The 26,579-nt window shown below is 45.6% G+C and overlaps 1 long non-coding RNA gene across 7 annotated transcripts in view; it reads left to right on the top strand.

The window, feature by feature from the left end:
• Window positions 1–26,579, top strand: part of LOC116570212 — a 95,889-nt gene that overhangs the window by 68,314 nt on the left and 996 nt on the right. For 6 of the 7 annotated variants that reach the window (XR_004277325.1, XR_004277329.1, XR_004277330.1 and 3 more), the window contains exons 6-9: window positions 534–638; window positions 832–887; window positions 3,432–3,564; window positions 14,028–14,296. This is a non-coding gene — a long non-coding RNA (uncharacterized LOC116570212). The remainder of the gene's footprint in view (window positions 1–533; window positions 639–831; window positions 888–3,431; window positions 3,565–14,027; window positions 14,297–26,579) is intronic. The other variant, XR_004277328.1, reaches the window with a different exon arrangement.

Genomic DNA, 26,579 nt, shown 5'->3' with positions numbered 1-26,579 from the left:
TGATCTGAGCATGACTTTTTATTGTAAAACAAGCGGAAGAGATTGCTCGTGGCTCTTGCTGCGGGGAAAAAAAAAAAAAGCCCATTTCTCTACACCTGTCCAGGACATCTGCTTAGGGAGGTCCCACCCCCAGCTTAGGTCCACGCCGGAGTATGAATCGACTATTTGCTCATCATGTAAATATTATTGCTGAAACGAAAACATGATTGAAGCCAGAAGTGTGAACCGAATGTAAGAAGTGCCAGCTCTTTAATGTAAGCAATTAATTAGGCATCATCTTTACGTCTGGTGATAGGTCCCAGGGTGTTAATCAAATCAAATATCACCAGCTGCTGAGACAACAGGCTCGTTCAGGAAGGATTCTTTGCACTGAAGGGGAGAGGGACGTGGCACCGAAATGACTTCCTGAGCCTTCAGGAGCTGAGGACCCCTCTGGGGGAATTGTGGGGCACGTGTGGACCTGGTCTTGAGTCAGCTGATGTAGAAAGGGCTAGACAGAGCAGGGCTCACCTCCTGGTTCTGCTTCCTTCCAGCCTCGGAAAAGCACAAGATGTACCTGAGCCTTCGTTTCTTCAACTGGTCCATCTTTTCCTGTTCCTCAATGGCAGATACCCCTACCTTATGGGGCTTTCGTGAAGGTAAGAGACTCTGCAGATGGCCCCCGGGGCACTGCCCAGCCTGCAGGAAGGACTCAGCGAGGCAGTCGGGGTGGTAGCGATGGGGGCTGCGAGCAGTTGAATGGGTTCCAAGCCCCAAGGTGCTGCCTACATGTCTTCTTTGACCTTGGACATGCCCTTCCCATTCAGAGCTTGCTCTTCTGTCTCTGAAAAGGCAGGATTGGACCACAAGGTGTGGAATGACGGGATAGGAATTGAGACACTTCGCTGGTAAGTGGGACGAGACACGGGCAGACTCCCTGATAGGGGGGAGGGGTGCCTCACCACCAAGGGAGACGCTTCCCAGAGCGTTCAAGTTCCTTATTCGGACCCCCCGCCCCCTCCCGCCCCGCCTGCAGTGAGGCCTCACCACCTCGCCTGCCGGGCTGTCCTCGCGGGTGGGGGCTCACCACGGAGCCATCCGTGCGGTGTACGGGCACGCTCGGCACCACGACAGGGGCACCTGAAGGAAATTTTGGGAGGGACGGAGGGCCTGTATTGAACGTCTGCGAAACTTGAAATGACACTTCTTTTTCCTTGTTTTTCTTGTGGCAATTTAGTACACGGCGGGTGAGGAGAGTTAGGAACACACAGAAGGTTCAAACTACCGCCATCAGCGTCCTATGGATGTCCTTCCAGTCACTTCCATATAAAACGAAAATGACTGAACGTTGCCGTCCTATCTCAGAGGATCCTTTTCTCGGCATTTCCCCCTTTCTTCCTCACGGCCGTTTTAACTTTGGCCGATTCCTGTTAATAGCGATGCCTTGGCTGTTTAGCAGAGGCCCCCGAAGTAAGATGCTGGCCTCTAAGGCGTCCGTATACAAAGCAGTCAGGGAACAGGAAGAAGATTTTAGAATTTCCGTTTATATTTTTACCTCTTTTTAAAATCGTGTGTGTGCGCGTGTGTGTGTTTATTTCATATCATGTAAAAATACGTCTGGAGGTCGACTCTCCCCAGCGGGGGTGGGGGTGCGGAGACACTGCTAGAGACTTAAAACGTTGTCACCTCCTGCCCCTCCTTTTTTTTTTTTTTTAAAGATTTTATTTATTCATTTACCAGAGAGAGAGAGGGAGAGCACAGGCAGGGGAGAGGCAGGCAGAGGGAGAAGCAGACTCCCAGCAGGGAGCCTGACGTGGGACTCGGTCCCGGGATGCTGCGATCATGACCTGAGTCGAAGGCAGCTGCTTCACTAACTGAGCCACCCCGGTGCCCCGACTTCCCGCCCTTCTACCTCAGGTACGGGCCTTCATGCCCAGGCTGGCAGCCTCGTGTGCGCCTGCTGGCTGCTTCTGTCTGTGCTTTACGTTACAGTCCAGGCAGAAATCAGAGGAAAGAATGAGGAGCAAAGGGTTTTCTCCTAGTGACACTTTGCTTTTCATTCAAGAAAGGGCATCTTCCTGCTCACGGATCAAAACAAAGAAAGTTGGCAAATGGAAAAGTTCCAGGTTCTCAGCTTCTGTGCCAAAGGGTCAGGGACATAGGGAATTGGGAATTGTTGTGGGTCTAGATTATCTGTAGGGTCGACTGCAGGCCTCCCTCTAGGAATACACATACATGTGTACACACACACACGTATACACACGCATGCGCGCGCACACACACACAGCTTTGCCAGGTGATTTCAGGGGATGGCAGGAGGCCTGCTCTGTAGTGTCAACCTGGGACCAAATGGATGCTCTGCTCAGCCCAAAGCCAGGGAGCACGAGCGAAGCAGCAGGAAAAGGAGCTGGAAAAGAGAAGACAAGGTGAACCTCTATGAACGGGAGCGGCAGACAGGGAAAGCAGAGTGGCTCTGGAGGTTATAAGCAGCAGGCAGGATAATAACAGTGAAAAAGAAATATAATGGCCAGGAGAAATATGAAGGAAAAAGCAGTCCTACAATGGGGAACAGGTAAACAGTCCTTTAGGTGTCTGAAGATTAAGGCTGTGCACCCCCCCGCAGGACAGAAGTCAGCTCTGCAGTGCGGGTGGCGATGGCGGAGGTGGTGGTGGAGGAGGAGGCCGTTTAGTAGAAGTTGGGCCAAGTTCTAGTAACTTCTGTAGAAACACAAGACGTGCACTAGGACTTCAAAGGAGTTCTGCAGAAGGTTTGGTAACTTAGAGATTTGAAGTCTGATATCCAGGAATATCCATCAGGATCGGCTCTGTTCTGTAGAGCGCTGCCACGTGGCATTACGTTAGCTGTTGCAAATCATTCCTACTGCAGTTTACACGTTGGCAGGAACTGATCACAGTGTTCGCATGAGACGCGTTCCTGATAACCTACAACTAAGCAGCACCATAGCTAGCGGTATCCCTGAAATGATTCTATAGGACCTATGACAGGACAAATCACAGACCCAAAGTCCAGTATCTTTGGACATTGTAAGTTGCAGGAGCCAAAAGTGTTTGAGAACAACACAGATGTTTGAGCCACATGTAGTTTCCTCTAAGAAACTTGGTACCAGGGGCACCTGGGTGGCTTAGTGGGTTAAAGCCTCTGTTTTCTATTCAGGTCATGATCCTGGGGTCCTGGGATCGAGCCCCGCATCGGGCTCTCTGCTCAGTGGGGAGCCTGCTTCCTGCCCCCCTCTCTGCCTGCCTCTCTGCCTACTTGTGATCTCAATCTCTCTGTCAAGTAAATAAATTTTAAAAATCCTTAAAAAAGAAAGAAAGAAACTTGATACCAGACAAGAGTATTACTCTAGAAAATAAGTTTAAAAAAAAAGAAAAAAGAAAAGAAAAAGGAAATCACTAAGATGAAGAATTCACTGATTTTTTCCCCCCACTAGAGGAAGAAATACCTGATTTCTGAAAACAGCCTATATCCCGAACAGTTTCCTGGAAATGACACCACTGGTTAACTTTTATAAAGCATTCCAAGTGTTGATCAGCAAGTTTTGATGCTTCCAAGTGACCCAAGAGGTAAGCAATTTAAATGAGTTTAGTATTTTTACCTGTATCTGACTTGGAGGCCCACCTAACGTAAACTTTTCTGTGTGTGCGTGCCACCGACTTGATGTCTCTCTCATTATAAGGACACAAGCCTTAGGGGGCTAGGATCCCACACTTCTGACTTCATTTAAAGCCACATCTTAAATATGGTGAGGGTTAGGACTCTAGTATATGAGTTTTTTTGGAGGGGGAGGCACCGCTTAGTCTACTACAATTCGTTTATATCTCTCCAGCTGTATGTTTCATAGCATCTCGTAACCCCAGCAGTCCCTATACTCATCATCATGTGACCCTACTTCTGCAAGGAAGGACGGTGGGGCTGCTTATGCAGTTTAAGAAGGCAGATGTGTGCTCGTGTTAGAAAAGGTACCATCTTCTGCAAAGCAGCAAGACAAATACCTCCGTGGAAAATGGGCAAAGAAGGGAGATTGAAATTCACAGAAAGGAAAAAAAAAAAAACAACCAAAAACCTAAAAACACAAAAACAAAAAGCTAACAGGAACATGAAAAGATACTTATTGGCTGATGGAAAGACGCAAGTTAACCACATGGTATCCCTTTACATGTACTAGACTGGCAAAATGAGGATTCTGCCGAGTGTTGGAGACACGGGGGCATGGGGGCCCTCACGCACTGCTGATGGGAGCGTAAAGTGGTCGAGAAATCCTGCAGGGGACTCTGGGGGTAACAGCAGCTTAGGTCCATTATACTTCCTGACCCTGCAAGTCCACTCTTGCATGCCTATCAAGAAGGGATTTGCCCACAGTTCATAAGGGTCCTCTACGAGGAAGGTGACAAGGCGTGTCAGCTCGCCTGGGACAGCTACAGTGCGCGGCTGCCAGAGCTAATGGCATTGCTAATAGCGCCGTTTTCACTCTCAAAACTGTTCATCCTGGGTGTAAGGGTTGTGCTCCCAGCATACATGTGGTGATGCTGGGAGCAGGCAGGGAGGGTGTCCGAGGCAGTCTGCGGAGTAGAGAGGCCAGATGTGTTGGGTTCATGGTCTTCCGCAGAGAAGCAAGAGAGTAGATGTACCCTTAGAAAAATATATGGGTCTTTAAAACACAGGCTGAATGAAAAAGAAACAGATGGAGGTTTCTAACTATAGCTGCACACCATTAGGATTGATGCCTATAAAACTATATGTTGTATAAGAACACAGTAGCGAAGGGGCTTGCATTAAGCACATTGAAATGGTTGCCTTGGGACAGATGAGGCAGAGCAGTGAAATAAAAAGGAAGAAAGAAAGAAAATGAGAAGGGTCCTCTTAGACCAAAGATGATGCTGAACCATTGAGAAGTGTGGTTAACTCAGACCATAGTATCCGAAATCGAAAAGAAAGAATCCCATCAAGATAGAAAAAAGCAAAGAATTTTTTAAGCATTCCAAAAAATTAAACTATAGCTTTCTTTTTTTTTTTTAAGATTTTATTTATTTATTGGACAGAGAGAGATCACAAGTAGGCAGAAAGGCAGGCAGAGAGAGAGGGGGGAAGCAGACTCCCTGCTGAGCAGAGCCTGATGCAGGACTTGATCCCAGGACCCTGAGATCATGAGTTGAGCCGAAGGCAGAGGCTTAATCCACTGAGCCACGCAGGTGCCCCAGACTATAGCTTTCTTGAGAAATTGGTGTTTATTTATTGGTTTGCTTCTTTAGACTCTTAGGCTCTAAAAGACAATTAAATCTGCTTAGTAAGTATCTTAAATAGGGGCCCCTGGAGAGCCCAGTCAGCTAAGCATCTGACCCTTGATCTCAGCTCAGGTCTTGATCTCAGGGTTGTGAGTTCAATCCCTGTGTTGGGCTCCATGCTGTGGTGGAAACTACTTAGGAAAAAAATTTAAAAAGTGTCTTAAATGAGAAAAAAAAATTAACATGAGAATCACTGAGTAAAGAAGGCAGAATACAGATATATAGAACTAGAAAAGATAAGGCAAAATCAGGTGTGAAGTTATCTAAAATTCACACCAAAAGATCCTATAGATTTTCCAGAACCATTCCAAGTGCTAAGAAGCAGCCCAGTTGTTCCCCCATTCTGAGATCAGAGAGAAAATTCTCCCTTGGGCTCTCATAAGGAGGGCATTGTGTAATGAAACAGTAACCTAGAAAACTCATCGTTACAGAAAAACTCATTCCAAAGCCATGTTGAATACCTAAATGCTAATTTACTCTAACAGGGTTTGGGCTTGGATTTCTGCCAGATAACTAGGTTTCAGTTCCGGGATACTTGAGGAAATGTTCCTGTGAATGCAGTAAACCTTTGTGGCCCACAGACATTTGGGCTTTTCTACTTGGTTATGAAACACAAGACTATAAATTTCTCGTCATTATGGTATCTGCTAATGAAAGGGGGAAAAAAAAAAAGGAATGTGTTTTTCTTCCAGATTCTACAAGCGCCATTTTGCCTTTCTGCCCCTGAGAAGGGGGCAGGAGACGAAGAGAAAATGTTTTCCTCTATATCTTCCTGAAGCAACTTTCACAGCAATTAAATTTTTATTGACTAAAAACCAAACATAGTAGTTACTATAGTGGCTACAGGAAGTTAAGTCTATTATGTGGAAACAGGTGCCACCAGCAGATTGAGGCCAGTGAGAAGCAGTGCGTCATGGAAGGGTTTAGGGGCAGGTGTCTGCAGAAAGAGTCCACTCGGAGAGGTGACCTCCACATGGACCTTTAGGGTGTGTGGGAGGGAGTGTGTGGGTAGGGGAGCCCAAGAGACAAGCTGGTGTTTGGTGCACTGTGGGTTTGGAGCAAGTATAGTTCATCAGATTCTTTGGGAGCCTGATTGAAATAACCCCTGAGCACTGTCCAGTTGTATAGGATTTTATTTTTATCAAGTGAACTCTGCTTATTAATTCAGTTTTTAAGAGCCCGAGAGAGGGAGGGATGGAAGGTTGATGCCAAAATAGTGGTAATTGCTACCTTTCCTGCACCCTGTCTGTGACTTGGGAACTCATCTTGTCAATACCTAGAGACTCTTTCTTAACCTCTGGATGTAGGCCTGTAGGCTGGCTTGTGACTTGTTGTGCCCACAGAATGTGCTGGAAGCCATGACGTGCCATTTCTAAGCGTAGGTTCTCAAGAGGCTTTAAGTACTTCTTTCTCTCACCTTCTCTGTCTGTCTGTCTGAACGTTGCACAGCCACGATGGAAACACATCCAGGCCAACTTGTTCAATGATGAGAAACAAGGCCTGTTTACTCTTACTGCTCGGGCTGATTGTCGGACTATGCTAGCCCTGTGTTAGATCAGCCAGCACGTGTGGCCCAAGCACCAGGGGAGCACAAGGGCTGGAGGAAGTCGAGGAGAGAGCGGCTGAGCCTCTCCCAGGGCAGCAGAAGTGCCCTGCTATCCTAGATCTGTGAGCAAAACCCCATGCTAATTGTCTGAAGTCTTTGAGTTTGGACATGGTTGTTAGGCAGCAAGAGCTAACTGATACAGGAGGGTTCCCGGCAACCGTATTATAATTAATAGGAAAAAACTTTTCCTATGGCCATAAATAAAAGAATACAAGTGCAAATATTACAAAGAAAAACAGTAACCACACCTTGACATTCTGGTTTGTGTTTTAGGGTCTTCTAAGCCAGTGAGCATGGACTCCCCTGAGAGCCTGAGTAGCTTTTAGGAAGTAGACAAACTGTAGTTCCTAGACTTGCAAAATGGAGCATCAGACCCTAGACAACTGGTTTTTAAAACACTCCCGCCTGGGATTCCCAGCATGACTGTGAGGAGACGGCCAGATGTCTGTTTTAGGAATAAAGTCTCTGAAATTTAAGCCCCATTTTCCCCATCTCCTTCTACTTTACATGACAGAGGGTTGTTTTTCTCTTCAAATATCTTTAATTACTCTTAAATTGCATTGCACCTGCTCCTGTGAATTCTCCAGCAGCTCCTTTCTTGGGGCAGTGTTTTCCACTCCGCTGGTTCATGTCTCATCGAGTCTCCTCAGGGAAAGGAAGCCGGGATGTGCACAGAAACACTTGTCACAGGCGAAGCTGGAAAACAGCAACTTTTAATTGGGTTCTACGGTGGTTTCTGTGGCCACTTCTGACCCCTGACATTTTCTTCTCTTTGAGTTTTGTCATCAGTTGTATTGTGAGCAGTTTGGTTGGGCTTCATGTTTGCAGCAGGAAGGAGAGGCACAGGGAGTCTGGCCCCTCTCTCCTGTGAAGCCCCAGCATCTGTTACACGGTGGCTGAGTCTCATAATTGCTGCTGCTGCTGGGCTGCCAGGTCTTTCGAGAGCCGGCGGGAGGGCTCTGGGATTCACTAATGACTCCTGGAGAGGTGCCCGAGGAGGGTGACCGTCCTGGGGAGGCCATTGTGAAAACGTGCCTGTCTGTGTCCTGCAGGAAATGAAAGAATTCTTTCCTTTCAGCACGGCTAAAGGAGGCAGTACCAGAAGTCTTAGGACCTCTGTACAAGAAAATTAGGTTTCAGTTTATAAAATACCTAGGAACTCTGGGGATCTTCACGCTCTTTCTCCTTTTCAGAAATTAAAGAATTAGAGCAGTGTGGTATGATGATGTTTGAGATGGGGCTGGAGTGCTGGTTTCGACGTGTACTTGGGTTTCCTGGCTCTGCTGTGTGAACTGTATGCTTCGTGCCCTGTTACTTTAGTTCTCGGAGACTTCACTTCCCACCTATGAAGTGAGAGTGATAGTAAATTTGTCATAAATATTAAATGTGTATAATGCCTAGCAAGCTTGGAGCATAAATGTAGTTGGTAAATGTAGTTCATTTGTGCTTCCTCTCTTCCCACCTCTCCTGAGTTTTAGCTTTTGGTCTCCTTGTTTTCTTGCTTGTGTGTGTGTGTATAAATATAAATATGTGTGTGTGTGTGTGTGTGTGTGTGTGTGTGTGTGTAAACTTTTCTTTTTTCTTTGTAGAACGCAGGATGTGTTTTTGGAAAACAAGGCATTGATACAAAAAATCTTGAAACTGTACTTTTTACCTAATAATCTCACTTATGTAAATGTGTACTGAGACAATGGACCCAATTTTTTGAAGTACAAAGGTATATAGTCATAAAGAGATCCTATTTTTGCTTCAAAAATATGTCCTTCCTAGTCATTTTCCTGTTTACCGTATTCTTAAAAAAGGCACCATCTTCACACTCTTTTTTTTTTTAAGTCATTTGTGCTATTCATTACTTATTCTCATTATTGTTTCCATGCAGTCAGTAAATTCCTATCCCTTCCCCAAATCATTAAAAAAGAGACTAGAACTAATTCCCCATGGGCTCAACATGAATCACTTCCTTCTAAAAAAAGATTGTCAAATAGACCTATTTCTTTAGTCTAAGCAGCTAGTTTCCAGGAGAAGCAAAACTCTGGATTATAACCCATCTTACATGTTTATGCATTATTGGGAGATATTTCATAATAATAAACTATGTCAGTTCCTCATAATATTTGGAATTAAATGGTCTAAAAGTACACTAAGAAAACAGTCCAGGGGCGCCTGGGTGGCTCAGTGGATTGGGCCGCTGCCTTCGGCTCGGGTCATGATCTCAGTGTCCTGAGATCGAGCCCCGCATCGGGCTCTTTGCTCAGTGGGGAACCTGCTTCTCTCTCTCTCTCTCTGCCTGACTCTCTGCCTACTTGTGATCTCTCTCTCTCTGTCGAATAAATAAATAAAATCTTAAAAAAAAAAAAAGAAAAAAAGAAAAAGAAAACAGTCCAGAAAGCATTCAAAATAAAGAAAAGGGAATTCATCTTGACTAGTCACTTGCTGCTTGCTCATCCCAATGCTGGGGTTTTCTAAGGAATTGCTTTGATAAAAACAAACAACAAAAACCCCTGCCGGTAAGCATTTTAATCCCCCATTTCCTGAAAAGGAAATTCAGCTCCAGAATTTCAAAGGGCTTGCCTACAGACCAAGAATTTGAAAGAAGAGTTGCTGGACTTTAAAATCCATGTTCTTCCTTCTATTCCCACCTGCCTCCAAGGCAGTTGATTCTTACATTGGCTATACATTGTACTCATTTGGAAAGCTTAAAAAAAAAAAAAGAAGAAGACCCAACACAATACTGAAAAAAAAAAAACAAGATTGGAAGACTCATACTACCAAATTTCAAGACTCAAGTCATCAAGACTTTAGTAATCAAGACTGTGTTCATTGGTGAGACAGAAGACACACAGATCAGTGGAACAGAATAGAGAACCCAGAAAAGACCCAGACAAATACAGTCAACTGATCTTTAACAAAAGAGCAAAGGCAATGCAATGGAGAAAGCTTTTCAACAAGTCGTGCCAGAACAATCGGAGTCCTTACATAAAATAAAATTTTAAAAATGAACCTAGTCCCGGACCTTACACTTCTAAAAAAATGAACTCAAAATGGATCATAGACCTGAATGTAATATACAAAACACTTAAACTGTTAGACTAAGACATAGGAGAAAAGCTATGTGACCTTGAGTTTGAGGATGAGTTTGTAAGTATATGAAACAAATCATGATTTATTAAAGAAAAATTGAGAATTCAGACATTGTTAAAATTAAAAACTTCTGTTGCCTAAACCCTGGAAAGAGAACCAAGGGACAAGCCACAGACTGGGAGAAAATATTTCTAAAACACATATCCAATAATCGAAAATATAAAAACAACTCCTAAAACTTAATAAGAAAACAATCAGATTTTTGAATGAGCAAAAGATCTGAACAGATGCTTCACCAAAATGCTTCACCAAAGAAGATATACAGATGGAAAATTGTGGCATGTAAAGAGATACTCAACAGCATTTGTCATTAGGGAATTACAAGTTAAAACAGTAATTGATCAAGTTTTAGAATATAGGTGAGATTCATTGGGGTGGAAGCTGGAGCCGACGACCAAGAAAGAATTCTTGAGACATCTTTGGTGCAAAATGATGGTTTATTAAAGCACAGGGACAGGACCTGTGGGCAGAAAGAGCTGCTGCCCCAGGGTTGTGAGGGGTGGTAGGATCTGTGTGATGAGGTTGGGGAGGTAAGGCAAGGGAGGTTTAATAGAAATTTCATATGCTTAAGAGGACCTTTAAGATATTGGATACCAATGACCTTGCCATTGTCAAGGTCTTTTTTTCCCTTCTTAGCAAGGTATTAACATTAAGATAGGTGGGAGATTCCTAAAGAATGTCCCATATGTCCCACCCAGGAGTGGGGGTGGGGGAAGGTTGCAGGGTGTCAGCTTTTGTCCTCAGCCAGCCTTCTGTTCCCTCATCAGTAGTGAAATAACACTACATGTCTATTATAGTGGCTAAAATTTAAAAACTGGCATCAGTTAGCTAAAGCTATGGAGCAACAAAGTAGTCTCGCTCATTGCTGGTAGGAATACCAAATAGTATAGACACTTTGAAAGATACTTTGGTACTTTCTTACAAAGATAGGTGTAGTCTTACTATATCATTGAGTGAGTGATTGAACTACTACTACATATTTACTGTTTTGAAAACTTATATTCATACAAAAAAAAAACCCTACATAGGAATGTTTATAGCAACTATATTTATGATTTCCCAAACTAGAAGCAACCAAGAGGTCCTTCAATAGGTGTATAGATAAGTAAGCTCTGGTACACATCTATATAATGGGAGATATTAAGTTGTTAAGTGAAAGAACCCAGTAGGAAAAGGTTATATATTTTATGACTCAGATTACATGACGTTCATGGAAAGGCAAAACTACAGAAATGGTAGAAAGATCAGTGGTTTCCAGGGGCTCAGGGAAAAGGTTGATAAAGTGAAGCACGGAAAATTACTTAAGACAGGAGAACTATTCTGTTTGATAACTATAATGGCAGATATATTATGCATTTGTCAAAACCTATAGAACTTTACAGGACAAAGAGCAAACTTGATGCAAAATTTTTTAAACATTTTATTTTATTCGACAGAGAGAGAGATCACAAGTAGGCAGAGAGGCAGGCGGGGGGCGGTGGGAAGCAGGCTCCCTGCCATGCAGAGAGCCCCATGCAGGGCCTGATCCCACAATCCTGAGATCATGATCTGAACTGTAGACAGAGGCTCAACCCACTGAGCCACCCAGGTGCCCCAACCTTGACACAGATTTAAAAAGTTATTTAGTAGGTCAGGATCCCAGGATGAAATGCAGAATTGTGACAAAACAATGTAACTGTATTGCAAATGTATTGAACAACCTCACTGAAGGTATGGAGGAGAAAATGTACTGACCTAAGTAACCTTGGAAATGAGTGAGGTCTGTAAGACTAGAGGCAGAAGGAACTGTACATAAGCATGCTGTAGTTGATAAACTTGTTTCCTGTGAGGGTACAGGTTAATAATTCTGATACCACTATGCATGCATACTGTAAGTCACAGTTAAGTAAATGTATAGACAATGGTGGGAGCCAAGTTTCTCACTGTTGGAGTAGGATGTTATAGAAAAGAAGAGAGGCTAGAAACATCCAAGTGATAATTGGATTAGAGTTGGAGATGTCAATATGGACTCATATTAGCATAATATAGATACAAATAGTTACATACAGAAGTGCTTACAGGTATGTGTATATGCATAGGTTAGTATGCACACACATAATTTCCTTGTTCTGTTGACAGAAAGACCCTAGAAGCAATGTTACCCCTGTAGCAGTGAGCACACTTAGCACCCAGATCTTGGTTTCTAATATCCTTCTTCAACCAAAGGAACCAGAACTTGGATAAATGACTGATTCTAGGACTAGGGCAGGAAATACCTAAGATGAGCATGGAGCATCTTATGAGGCCCAGAAGTAAGAAGGTGCTCAAAAAAACACCACCACTACCAAAAAGAGACACAGGGCCAACTAAAAGAACTCCTAATAGCCAGAGCTGGAATGTTGAAACAGCACAAATAAATTAGTGTAGATTGAAACTCAAAGTAGAAAATAAATGTATCTATATGATATAAATAATTGGAGGAAAATAGACACATTTGCTGTATCAAAGAATTCTAAAAATTTCATGTAGATCCTAAGCCCCAAGGAAATGGAATATAACCCTGCATTCCTTAAGTGTGGGTTGTGCAAGGTGACTTTCTTCGGAAGAGTCCAGTAAGATCAAAAGGACAAAAGCCTAACATTGTCCTGGAGAAACCTGACAAACACTGTCTTAGCCAAATGATTAGAGTCAACTTCACTACTGTCAAGTCATGTTAACATATGTGTCCTTGATCTGACGTGTTAAGAATGGCTTCCTCTTATGGTCTTCTTCCCAAAAGCACATAACCCCAGTCTGATCATGAAAAAAACATCCAACCAATCCCAGCTGAGGGGCACACTACAAAATATGTGGCCAGTACTCCCCAAAGCCATTAAGGTAATCAAAACCAAGGAAAGTCTATGAAACGCTTGCAGCCCAGAAGAGCCTCGGAAGACGGGGATCCTGGATACAGAAAGCAAATTAGGGGAAAACTGAGGAAATGTGAATGAAGTATGGATTTTCATTAATAATAATGTAGCAATATTAGCTCCTTAGGGCCGCCCCTGGTCTGCTTAGTTGGTTAGGCATCCGACTCTTGACTTTGGCTCAGGTCATGATCTCTGGGTCGTGGGATCGGGCTCTGGGGCCCGTTGTGTGCTCTACAGGACTCTGCTGAAGAGTATCTCTTCCTCTGCCTCTCATCCCCCTCATGTGCATGATCTTGATCTCTCTCTCTCTCCTTCTCTCTTTCTCAAATAAATAAATCTTTAAGAAATATGAGCGCATTCATTGTAACGAATGTACCATACTCCTATAAAATGTTCATACTAGGGGGAAAGGGGTGTGGGGTATATGGGAAACGTCTGTAGTCTCTCTGCAGTTTTTTCCATAAACCTCAAGCGCTTCTAAAATCAAACATTTATTTAAAAGTATTTGTAATGCCTGGTGCTACCCTCAGATTCTGATTTCCTCTGGGTTGTGGCCCAACCCCGAAGACCTTAGAGAGCCGCCTCGGTGATTCCCATGTGCCTCCTGCAAAGGGCCCTAAAGGAAGGGCAGATGTTCCCTTCTCCTCTCTTGTCTAATTACAATCAATGCTCCGACCTTGTCCTTGGTTAAACAGCAGCGTGACCTAAAGATTTTGGTGGTTTGACTGCAGCAGCTCTTTAAACGTACAGCCAGAGCTACGGAATTTGGAAAGTGATATTTTTCATTAAATAAAAATTCTTCTCCAGGAGGCTTCAAGGACCGTAAACAGCCGAGGAAAGAGTGAAGGGCAGATGGTACCAGGCACGTCATCTGTCTAAATCCGTGCTCAGCGGGAGAACCTTTCCTGCTGCTCCGCTGGGCCTCGTGTACATGGAAGTGAAACATCTCTGAGGTTTTCGGTGCAGCAGGTTTGGCTGTGCTGGGGTGGTAGGCGCATTCTCCAGGGTCTGCTTGAGACCCGTGATGTAAAAGCACGACGAGGTGGGGAGGGCCGGTTCAAGGCTCAGGAGCGGTGAACTGCAGCCAGCCTTGTGTTTTTCTCTTGCAGGAAATCCTGCAGCAGAAGTTTCTGGGGGGATCCCATCGGATGCAGGAGATCACCGGCTCCCCCAGTCAGGGACTTGACGCTCTTGACCTCGGCGCTCTTGACCCCAGCACCCAGACCAGCCTCTGTGAAGAGACACAGCCCGTGATGCGACCTGTCCTCACACACAGACAATCGTGGTGCCTATTGGACATAGCGAGGCTATATTTTCTAGACTTGCTCTGTTTGCTGAAAACCCGAAGAAGCCAGGAAATTGCTTCCTGTGCCTGAAGGTATGAGGAAGAGTAATTCCCCCCCATCATTTTCTTTCTCAGAAGACAGAAATAGTCATTAGTCGAAATTTCTGCTTTTTTAAAAACCTGTAAATATTTATTTTTAATTTTTATAGTTGATTTTATTATTTATTATATTTTCTACATGACCATATTAATGTATATTAATGACACATCAGATAATATAGAATATTATATATTAATATATAATTAATATTTAATCTTCTATAATACACTAATGATATAATTAATATATAATTAATTATATAAATAAGTATATATAATTATTTTAATAAGCAATTAATTAAAAACCTGTAAAATATTAAGCAACCAGAAAATATTTATTGTTCTTACACATAGTTCCTACACCATGGTAGGCACTGAGGGGAGCATCTGTAAAGCTAAAAATTAATCGTGGCCTTTTATTCTTTCATCTAAGTAATGCGTGAGTGTCTATCGAGTAACACACATCTGGGCACTAGAGATGAAAACTAAGATTGGCTTCCTTTCTTAGGTAGGGTGTAGTTCAAGAACTTATGGTCTAGGATGGGGTTCCCAGTTGGAGGTGATTTTCTCCCCAGGGGACACGGGACAGTGTCTGGAGGACAGCTGGTCGGCACTGCTGGGATGGTTGGGAGGTGCTCCTGACATTGAAGGAGTAGAGACCAGGGATCCTAGGGAACATCTTCCAAAGCACAGGACAGCCTCGAACAACACAGAATTATAGGCCCCAGAATGTCCCTAGTGCCAAGGTTGACAGTCCATGCAAACCCAGTGGGCCCTTCCTTAAACTGGGAGCCCACTCTCCAGATGTCAGTTAACAAAACAAACCATAAAGCCACCTCCTGCCCTCTCTTGGCCAGGAGGGGCTGGAACAGGGCGGGACTCCAGCTGAAGAGAGAGGACATGTTACCACCTGCCATCCATGCAGGGTACAGTGGCGCTGGTCGGAGGACAGTTGGCGTTCTTCTTTTGGTTCCCAGAATGGTAACTAGGATATCCCAGGACAGAGGGCACGTCCAGTTAACTCAGGCTGCTCCACAGATGACCTGAGCCTTCTCCTTTTTATTAAGAGCAGCCGAGTCTCTACAGTCAGCTGCTGATACACAGGCATCTCAGCAAATACAGCTGATCTTTGAATAGCAGGGGTCGGAACGGCACGGGTTCACTTGCATGTGGGTGTTTTTCAACAACACCCACATGAATGTATTTTCTCTTCCTTTGGATTTTCTTAAGGGCATGCTCTTTTCTCTAGCTTTATTGTAAGAATGCAGTATATAAGATGTATGACATACAAAATGTGTTAATTGACTTTCTGTGATCACTAAGGCTCTGTTTACTAGTAAAGTTTTGGGAAACTCAGAAGTCGTTCAAGGACTTTTGACAGTGTGGAAGCTCAGCCCTCCTAACTTCTGAGTTGGTCAAGGGTCGACTGTGATATTATTGAAAGTCAATGGCACTTTTAAAATTTAAACATTGCATTTGCTCCTCGGTTGAAACTACTATAAAACTTTTGTATTGTCTTATCATATGTATGACTTACAAGTTTAAATTTTTACAAGTGGCCTTGCAACCATGCTGCTCAATATAGCCCCTGGCCACATGTGGCTTTTTAAACTTAAATTAGTTGAGTTGAAAGAAAATTTAAAATGTATTCCACCACCACACCGGTCACATGGAAAGTGCTCACTAGCCGCATGTGCCTATTGGCTGCTGAACTGGACAGTGTGAACATTTCTTTTTTCTTTTTTTTTTAAGATTTTATTTTATTTACTTATTTGACAGAAGGAAAGAGATCACAAGTAGGCAGAGCAGCAGGCAGAGAGAGGGGGAAGCAGGCTCCCTGCTAAGCAGAGAGCCGGATGCAGGGCTCGATTCCAGGACCCTGGGACCATGACCTGGGCTGAAGGCAGAGGCTTTAACCCAGTGAGCCACCCAGGCGCCCCCAGCATGAACATATCTATCATCACAGAGAGTTCTATTGGACAACACCTTACAAGCCATTTCTAAGGAGGCTTGCCAGCATGTGCGGTTATTGCTAGAACAGGCTTGTTTTCTAGCCGCTGAGACCCCAGGGCAAGCACTTTGCATCATGTCGTTATCATTGTCTGTTGGAAAGACCCGTTTTGCTGGGAGGGACCATCTTTTGTCAGACCTGCAGTTCTGTGAAGGGTTTAGGTCATGGATGTTGTGTAATATATCAGATGATTGAAACTGATTTTCCAGGAGGTGTAACAGTGTAAAATTCGAGTAGCTAACCTCTATAAGGCATTTCTGATCTAAGTCAAGTGTGCATTGTTAAATATTAATTCCATTAAGGTATGTCAGCAGGGAATTAAGATATGTGACCCAAATAGATTTCTTTCTAGTAATTGAGTATGATAGAGAACTGGTGCTCCGTGGATCTTAACCGGGGAGAAGTCAGGAAGAAGGGAAGAGGGAGGAACAGAACGACCCACTGCACAATGCGTGAGTTACCCCCACGGTGGGGCAGGCGGGTGGGTACGGAAGGGCTTGCCCATGTCTGTTTTGAAAATATTTCCCCCGTAAGTCCGCTGTACCCAGTCCAGGGGAGTATTGTTTAGAGATAGTGAAAGAAAATGATTAATGTGCCTCTTTTCCACTGTATGATGGGGGCGGGTAACCTTAAAGACATCTGGGCTCCTCCTCTAGGTAGAATTCCGTGCTCTTTGGGTGGGCCCAGATTTCACTGTCCCTCTTTCAGAAGACCCACTGGTCGTTTCCAGCAACCCCTCCCCCTAGGTCGCTGAGGATCAGCTGGTTTAGAACCCCTGCCTCAGGTACTTCCTTCCAGTATCTGTGTCTGTCTCGAGCAAGCTTGCGCAGGCTGTCTATCACAATCCCTTCTTGGATGTATTTTCTTATCAGTGCCTGAGGTGATGATGCGGTCTGCTGCTGATCAAACAGGGGTCACATGTCCCTGGGACATGGTGGCCAGAGAGGACACTCAGGTAAGGAAACTGAGGAGCCCCATTTGTAGTTTGTGCTCAGGTTACAGGGTATACTTTGAGAGGAAGGTGGGCCATGGGTGTCTGAGCAGGGCTAGAAGTCCTCTCTAAGAGGACCTCATCAAGCCCTTGGGCAACTGTTTTGGTTGAGATTTCAGTCTGGCCCTGGAGTTTGGGTCGTGCTTGTTAAGATCAGAAGGCTGTTCCTAACTGGAGAGACGCCTAGCCATCCATCAGATGGAGAGCCCGCTCTGCTGGTGGATAGAACACTTCAACACCCTTATCCCAACCCTCGTTCAGTCTGGAAGTTCACACCATGTTGTCAAGGCATATTGGGCCTGAATGGACCTGTCTGTTTTTCACTTTTGTTTTTTCTGTTAATGCTTTTAACATAGCTCTAGTCCATTCCACATTCTCTTTATCCTTGGTTTCAGGTTTTCCCTTGGCAGAAATTCTGTTTTCCCTACGATATGTAAAATGTTGATCACTTGGGATCTTAAAAGCATAAGGTGGGACTCATATCATTGGGAAACTCTCCAGAATAAAAAGTCCTTTCAGTGGCATGTTGCACAACATAGGACATAAGCAAAAAATGTTCTAGCATCCCCAGCAAATGTCCAACCCTAGCTTCCCGCGCCTCTTCAGGGCAGCAGAATGTGTTGGTTGTGAAGGTAAAAAAAAAAAAAAAAAAAAAAGGTATGAAAACAAGGAGACTGGAACAGATTATAAATCAGTGGGTTTGATTCCGTCTCTGAGAAGACTTGGTGAATGTTTCTCCATGGGGTCTCCCAGGACTTGGGATGTCATGGGTGTGAAATGGCCTAAGATTCTGGAGACCTGTCTGGGTTTGTCTTTCCTAGGGAACCCAAAAAAAGAAGGAGAATCTTAAAGCCATGTTTAGTTTTGGCTTAAAAAATTCAGTAATCCCAAGGAAGCGAAGAAGGAAGATCCCAAGGGATCTTCCCAAGGGATCTTTCCAAGATCCCCAAGATCCCAAGGGATCTTCCCAAGGGAGTGAGGGAAGGTAAGGGGTCAGAGGGAGGAGGGGTGAGGGGAGGGAAGACTGACTCTAGAACGGCTTGCTGGGACTGCGTCATTCATTAGCAAATATAAGATGTGGCTACGTGACACAATAAAACATATATTTGGTCTTTGTCCCCAGTCCTGGCTGGCACAGAGCTCCTAAAATCCTTGCGATTTTAAGAGTATTAAGAATATCTTTTGTACACTAATGAGGTGACTGAACACAGGTCCTCAGATCGCTTCAGGACAGGGTTGTTGACAAGGAACCCGTCATGGGAGAGGGCTAGACCAATCGGCCTGGCCTTCAACAGCCAGGGAGGAGAGAGGAGCCGGAGATTTAATTCAATCATCAGCGGCTAGTGATTTAGTAAATGGTTTAGGCATGAAGCTTCCAGAATGCTCTGAAACAATGAGGCTAATGGAGCTTTCAGGTTGGTCAAGACGTTGATGTGCTGAGAGGGCGACACACTCAGCGGGTTAGAAGTTGTGGATATCACCCCCGATCCATCCCTCTGTACACTGCCCTGGGAACCTCTTCCATTTGGCTGTTGCTGAGTTGTAGCCTTTCTGTTGAAACTGTAACAGAGACTAGAGTGCTTTCATGAGTGGTTCTAGCAAGTTACTGAACTTGAGTGGGAGTCACAGGGACCTCCCAAGTCTGTGGTCAGTTGGACAGATGCTTAGGTTTCCTGGGGACCCCATTTGTGGCTGATGTCTAAAGTGGGGGCCTCTTGTGGGACTGAGCCCTTAATTTGTGGGGTCTGTGCTAACAATTGAGTAGTGTCAGCACTGGATTGAATTATTGGATACCGGTTAGTGTCAGAGCATTGGAAAATTGATCGGTATTGGAGGGACGTAGCTGGGGATAAGATGGTGATCAAGAGCGGACATGTTTCTATTCTGTAAACCTTACACATACCTTAATGCTTCTGTTGGGTTATTTCCTGCTATGCTAAATTTCACCTACCTCCAGATCCTCTCACCCCAGTCTTTGGAGACTGACCCTATGGACCACATCCATGGGCACCCTGCCCTTTGTCTCTGGTTGGACTTGACCAAATGGGGAGTCCTGGTGGGAAACTGAAGGGAGTGACCGAGGTCACTCAGGATACTTAACTCTCCTAACTTCCTCCTCGGGAAGATGTCTTGCGCTCTCTCCTGAGACAGAATCCTACTACTCCTTTCAGGACGGCCTTCTCTCTATGGCTTCCTCCTCCTCCCAGATTCTGTTAACCACTGCTCCTCTGTCTCCTTGTGCCAAGGGGGTGGGAACAGTGCTTTGGCTCCTAATCCTGCATTATCGCCCCCACATTTCCTTCTTTTTTTTTTTTTAATAATACCCTGGTTATACCTTTGTAAAATTAAAAAGAAAAATTATTTATACAGAATAAATAAACCTCATTTGAATGATTCTGGTAGGGACAAGCCATTTCATTGGGACCCTAACTAATACAAGCACTGTTCATTTAAATGCCAGACTTGTGGCCAAATATGTTGATTTTTGTTTTAACATCGTGGATGCTAAACCAGCCATTTAGTTGCTGCTTAAGAAGGCCACCCTCGTTAGCAGCGATACAATCACTTCACAGAATGCTTATCTTGGTACATCCTTTGGCCTGAGAGCATACGTTCAGTGAGGGAAAGGGAAGGGGAACTAGGCCATCAGTTCTGTTTAATAGCATTTGCAATTGCAATTTCAGTTGCCAGAATGTTCTTCTTACCCATTATGGGTCTGGCATTCGTGCTGTATTCCAGGCTTGGGACATACAGCAATAGCCCAGGATTTATACCAGCACAATACATTCTGATGAGAGGCTGATAAATGTTGTAGATAAGCGATTGTTATTAGCTGTTTTATTGGTGAAATAAAACAGGGTAGTAGCACTCAGAAGCTCAGTAATTGTGCCTAGGACATGTTTCCTTCCATGCCAAGCATTACGTTTATTACCGGTCTTTTCGTGTGAACCTCCCCCTCCCCCTCCCCCAACACCTCCTCTAGAATTTCTCAAAACCTGGTTTTTCCAAATGATGCGTGTCTTGTAAAAAGATTCCCATTTATAAGTTTGCCTTTCATTGGAGTTACTTTGAGCCTCCTTTCATCCTTATTTTGCTTTCCAAAGCTATGACTGAAATAAAAAGTTGGGATGGCCAGACCGGATGATGAGAGATGGCTTCAGCCTGTGTGTAACAGTCCATCGATCTGTAGATGAGAGGGAAAGCTTTTCTCCCAAGACGGTATATGATTACATTTCAGGAGAGCTGGTGGGAGGGGCTCTCTCTTATCCTTGAAAAAACCACTTTCACGGGATTTGCCCCCTAATGCTCTAGCTGAGGAAACCGAGACCCAGAGATACCAGGCGGGAGACCTACCTGAGAACACGGCTCCTATTAGTGTATTGGGGCTGCTGGGACAGAGGGCCCCACACTGAGTGGCATAAATGACAGAAATGTATTGTCTCTGAGTTCTGGAGGCTAGAGTCCAAAATCCAGGTGTTGGCAGGATCGATTTCTTCTGAGGACGGGGAGGGACGAATCTGTTCCCAGTGTCCTCCTGGACTTGTCCATGGCTGTCTTCTCCCCACGTTCATTCGCATCATCTTCCCACTAGGTGTATCTGTGTCTGAATGTTCCCTTCTTACAAGTACACCGCCATATTGGATTAATCCTAATGACCTCATTTTAACTTGATTACCTCCCTAAAAACCCTATTTCCAAAATGAAATCACATTCTAAGGTACCAGTGTTAGGATTCCAACGTGCGAATTTGGGGGGGGGGATTACAAGACAGCCCATCACAAGAGCTGCCCAAATACTGCCTAGAACCTTGGTCTTCCAATGCCTTTGCTTATGTTTTCCCTTCCTGCACCATGCGCCTTTTAACATCCGTTCTCTCATTGCTGCAGAGAAGATGTTCTTTTTCGTGGACATGGGGTACAGAGGTGGGTCAGAACCTCCAATTTCTCAGACATTTCAAATCAGTTTAGAAGAATATCCAGTCTACGTAAGTTCAGAGGAGTAAGGATTCTTATTAACATAGCCTGAAAATAAAATCAGCTTGGAGGTAAGCAACACATTTTTTATTATTATGTGGCCGGTAATGTTGAAACTTTTGAGTGAGAGAGGAATTTCTCCCGGACTTGTCTCAGAAACTGCGGCTGATACTATCACACTGTGATGAGAAACGTGTTTGTCCAATTGTTTTCCTCTTTGATGGGGAGCTCTCTGTCCCCGGGGCAAAGACTTCCACGGAAGAAAGGCTCCCTTCTAGATGTTCTGTGATGAGGCTTTGGTAGAACCAGTGCCCAAATCCTGCATTTTAGGTTTAATTCTAAAAATCATTTTGTCAGTGTAGAGATGTTTAAAACATCTAAAGGTTATGAGGCGACCACAGGTGTGAGATATCTGAGGGAAATATTTGCACATTTGTAGGAAGATATTTTTGTCATGTTATTCCAAGTGATCTTTTAGAGAAGGCAGATCTAAATAAGATAAATTAAAAAAAAAAAAGGCTTAGAGTTGTTAGTTCATGTGCCATGTCACCAAGGTCAAGGTGGCTTGCTCACTGATGCATTAATGAAAATCGCTTTCATTAAAAGTTGGAACAGAAGACAAATAACAGGGAGCTGGACTCTTTGGTAAGGATCTCGTGCTCCCTGTTCTGGTGGAGCCCACCATGCTCATTTTGAAGGTGGAAAGAAAACCTGAGGGTCAGAGAAAAAAACATCAAAACATCATCCGCTCTAGTACGCTCTCTCCTAGACCAATGTGCCTCTTACCCGGGGCAGCAACTGGGATGTAGACACAGTGGACTCAAGGGCCATCCGGACCACCCAGCACACTCACTGGCGGTCCACGTAGGTCTGGACGAGGCCAACTTAACTAAGTCACAAGAAATGCCTCTTGGCACTGAAAAGAGGTAGTGTCCCCCCAATTCTAGGATTTGCCCCCTGGATCCCTCTGCTTCTTAGCATTTCCCGAGGCATCACCAGCCATTCAATGTGTGCCAAGGAAAAAACGTTCGGTGGTGAAACGAATTTTGAAGATGCCACACAGTCCATCTCTCTTTAGCTACTCATTGTGCAAGCTGCAATATTGAAGCCTCGCACCATGTCTTGCCATGACGAAGCCATCTGACTTTCTTTAATCAGGTGCTCGTCAAGTCATCTGAGCGTGGACCCATTTATTTCTGTAAAACCTGTAAGTGGCACACAACACATTTTGAGAAGTGCTGTCTAAAATCTGCATAAGTTGAAGAGAGATATGGAAAAACAATGTATATACTGGAAAAGAAATGAGATCAAGTTCATAGATGGCTGAGCCAGAGCTCTGCAGAGATATCCCTGTGGACACTTGTGTGACCGTCCTTAGAATCACTCACAAAAGATTCCTTGTGGCCACCGGCAGGGAGGGAACAGTACGCTGGGCTGGCCAGGCTTTTCGCTCGTGAGGTTCTTTATTAATTGTGAGGGTGTTGATGACTCTGTGTGTGTGTGTGTGTGTGTGTGTGTGTGTGTGTCCTGGATAATCAGATGGCTTCTGAAAGAAAAGAAGTATTGGGACAAGGTGAAAAGGCAGGAAGTGGCTTTGGCCTTCATCGTGGATTTGTGATGTGACATCTCTGTTCCTTCATGGGTGAGAGTGGGTGGTACTGCATAGCTCTGGATCCCTCTGCCATCAGGCGGCCCCTAAGGAACCAGGAGGTCTCCCTGGACACTTGGGACCACAGCAGATGCTGTCTGAAGGTGGAGACGGGGAGGAGGAGGTTGTCAGGCTGATGACATAATGTCTAAGTGTATGGGTCACCTCCGGAGGAGCTGAGTGTTGGGTGCAAAGGGCCATGTCACTGCTGAGGAAGATGCGAATGGACTGTCAGACTCCCAGCAGCAGCCTGACCAGCTTTGCATGAGGCTGTAGTCACAGGTTCCTTGAACAAAGACCTTCTGGTTTTATGACAGGAACCATCTTGAGCTAGCTGAAGAAAAAAAAGATACTTTGGGTAGATATTTGAGCATGCAGTGGAATTTAAACAATGGGAACAGCCAAGTCTTAAGAAAGTTCAGAAGATGACAGTTCGAGGGATCTGTCTGTAAGTCTGTCTCTGTGAGTCTCCGCTCTTGTTTGGGGTAAGGGTCCACTCTCGTCCATTTAGATAGGACACATGTGTTTGTTCAGGAGAGAGTGGCAGTACCTTGATCTCAAGGAAAGCTGGTCCTCTCTTCAGCCCCCCGGGATGAATTGTGACTGAACTGGTCACAGTAACCCAATTTCCCATTGTCAGTAACTGGTCTCAGAGCGGCCATGTGACCCCGGATTAACGCAGAAGCTAGAAATAGAAGGAGGCTGAGTACAGATGCTAAGAAAGCTGTTGTTTTGCCAATAAAAAGGAATGACAGAATCGTGGGACATGGCTCTTTCTTCCTTTGCTTTGCCCCTTCTCTGGCGTTCAGACGTGATGCCCGGTGACACAGCAGCCATGTTGGGACTGTGGCATGACAGGCACCTGTAGAAAGCTGTGTGCTAGTAACAGAAGGTGCACAGGAGAATGAGCAAGGTCCTTCTTTGGTTGAGTGGCCACCCCGACCCTGGACCAAACACCTCCTGACTTGTACTTATTTGAGAAGAATGAGACCCTGGTAGTTGAAATCACCCAAAATCATTTCTGGGTGAAAAGTTACGTAGTGTAAGAGTAGATAGATGTCCGGAGCCAGCCCTGATGATGAGAGAGGGAGTGTCAGATCTTTAGTGGGCAGGTGTCCAGAAGTGTCTATGAAGGCCAGCTTGGAGCCTTGGGAGCTCACCAAACCGTCTTTGTGCCGGTACACACCTGTTCTGGGTAGAGTTAACTCTTTAATGAACTAATTGTACTAACTGTATGGATCCCTTATTAGCTGCTGGATATTTTTGTTTTTTTCTGGTGCTGGGGATAGACTGGGGAAGACAGAGAAGATGCCGGCTCTCACTTCCCTGCAGGGACCGGAGGCAAGGAACAATAATAAATGAAGGGGATAATCGGAGATGGTGAGAAGTTCCGTATGTGACAGGAAGGGAGCGCTGTGATGGAGAGTTCTGGGAGGTGTGTAGCTGGCCTGAGATCGTGACAGTTGACATGAGCCTTGAGTTGCAGAAGGGAGCCAGGTGCGAGAGATGAGGCCCAGGCCTCCCGGGAGGGACGGTGGCGCAGAGCCCCAGGCAGGGAGTCTTCTGCTAGAGACACAGAATGAATCATTAATGGGCGTCCACGGCGAGGGGCTGGGGGCGGGCGCCCGTGCTCATCTTGTGACCGTTCCGGCCACTTGGCTCATGGGCTTGTGATGTAGCTCGAGGTGCTGACCAGGCTTCCTGCCGCACAGGGGATGTTTCCTGTCCTCTCCTTCGGGCTGTGAGGGCCCTGGGAGTGGGACGGCTGGGGTGGGTAGTCACGGGGACGGACCCCGCTTCCCTTCGAGGATTGAGCCGTCATGCTCAGCCACAGCACAGAGGCCCCCCAGGGTCCCGGCTTCCCTTGCAACGGCATCAAGCCCATTCTGGAAAGACGAGCAGAGCCTCCTGCTGTCTCAGCACCACGCCCCAGTCACCCGCGGGACTCACAGTCCCCACACGTGACCTGCTTTCCTGTGGCGGGGCCAACGCAGAGGCAGGAAGGCCGGCGGGGCGCGTGGCCGTGGCTCCCAGCCTGTCATGACTGGTCGTATCTGACATCATCTCAAGTGACAGTGATCGGTGAAGCGGTCACAAGAGGTCACAGGGCTAGAAACTCCCCAGAAGTCCTCCTGCCCTGGGTTCCCTCATGTACCTGGCGTTACCCAGAACAAAAGTGTTAGGCCCCATCTGACTTCCAGCTGGTTGCCTGCGGAAGCAGGTGCTCACCTAGTCCCAGCAGAGAATCCGGCTCTCTTGTCTCTAAGTCTTGAACATGGGGGTGGGGTGGCACGGGGCGGGGGGGTTGCAGTTAGAAGCACTGTCATTATATCCTATCCCTGGGCGGGGAGACTGCCTCTCAGGTCCTGTGTCATGAATGGGACCCTGGATGGGTGTTCACCATAGGAGAGCAAGCCGGCCTGGAAATACCCAAACTACCCTTGTGAAAGCCTGGTTCACTTCTCTTGGATCTGGGACCAAACCAAACACAAAATTTCAAAATTGCGAGACACTCCGGTGATTAATACGCCTCCTCTTATAGATGGGGCGGGGGGAATGAGCTGGCCGAGGTTCGTCCTCATGCTACAGAGCGAGGCTCTTTGGGAGGCACATGGAGCTTTCTCGGATGTTGACCGCGTTCTGCTGTGACGTGCTGCCTTGACTTATGGAGCAAAGAAAACAAACTCACATGTCACCGATGTGTATAAAGTTCTTTGTTGCTCCGTCCGGGTTGAATCACTGTTCCTCTGTGAGAGGCATTCACTGTTATCATTTCAGACAAGGGAAGTGAAAGACATGAATCCGTTTAGTAAGTGGCAAAACTGAACTCAAGCTCAGGCCTCCCGGTTTTTATCCGAGAGCATGCCCAAGTCCGTCTCCACTTTTGTCCTCTGGGGATTTAGGGGCAGAGCAGAAGTTAGCTGTAACTTAGGCAGGGTGGGATCCACAGCAGGTGTCCTCGGGTGCTAGGAGCAGTGCCCTCAGGTGCTAGAAGCAGGATCCTTGGGTGCTAGGAGCCGTGTCCTCGGTTGCTAGGAGCAGGTGTCCTCGGGTACTAGAGCCTCTAGGGGAAAGGATTCTGATATTTAGCGAACACTCTTGCCTTGGCATGTGAATACTTCCCTCTTAGAGACCCTGTATCCGAGGCAGAGTTCCCATAGGTCCTATCGTAACTGGTGCTGCCATCTACTTACTTTAATTGCCACCTCTGGAACACAATGGCACAGAAAAGTCTAGGCCATTAGAACCAACTGGCTCTGTCCAACTCCTGGCTCCAGCACTGACTCTGAGTGACCTGAGACCTCGATCACTGAACCTTGTGCTGTCTTAGTGTTCTTATCTGTAAAATGGGGCTAGCTGTAGTACCTTCCTGGGACGGTGGCTGCAGACTAGAAGAGGTAAAGCTCTTAGAAGAGGAAGCAATCAATAAATGTCAGCGGCTGCTTTGTTGGCTCTCCACACAACGGAAGGAATCCAGTCACAGAAGCGAGTTTTCTCTGGCGGTGCAGAGAAGATCCGTTCACCGCTCCTGACGACAGGTAGGCATCCCAGGGTGAGGCGTATACAAAGATACACTCATGAGCAGTTCACAGCTTGACTCCGGAGACTGAGCTCTCGCAGACCCTCTACTACAAGGGCATCTTCTTCTCTGT

This window comes from Mustela erminea, chromosome 12, assembly GCF_009829155.1.
Source record: "Mustela erminea isolate mMusErm1 chromosome 12, mMusErm1.Pri, whole genome shotgun sequence".
NCBI classification, from domain to species: domain Eukaryota; kingdom Metazoa; phylum Chordata; class Mammalia; order Carnivora; family Mustelidae; genus Mustela; species Mustela erminea.
Note: the sequence above shows the minus strand (reverse complement) of the source record. Positions and strands in the feature narration are given on the sequence as shown.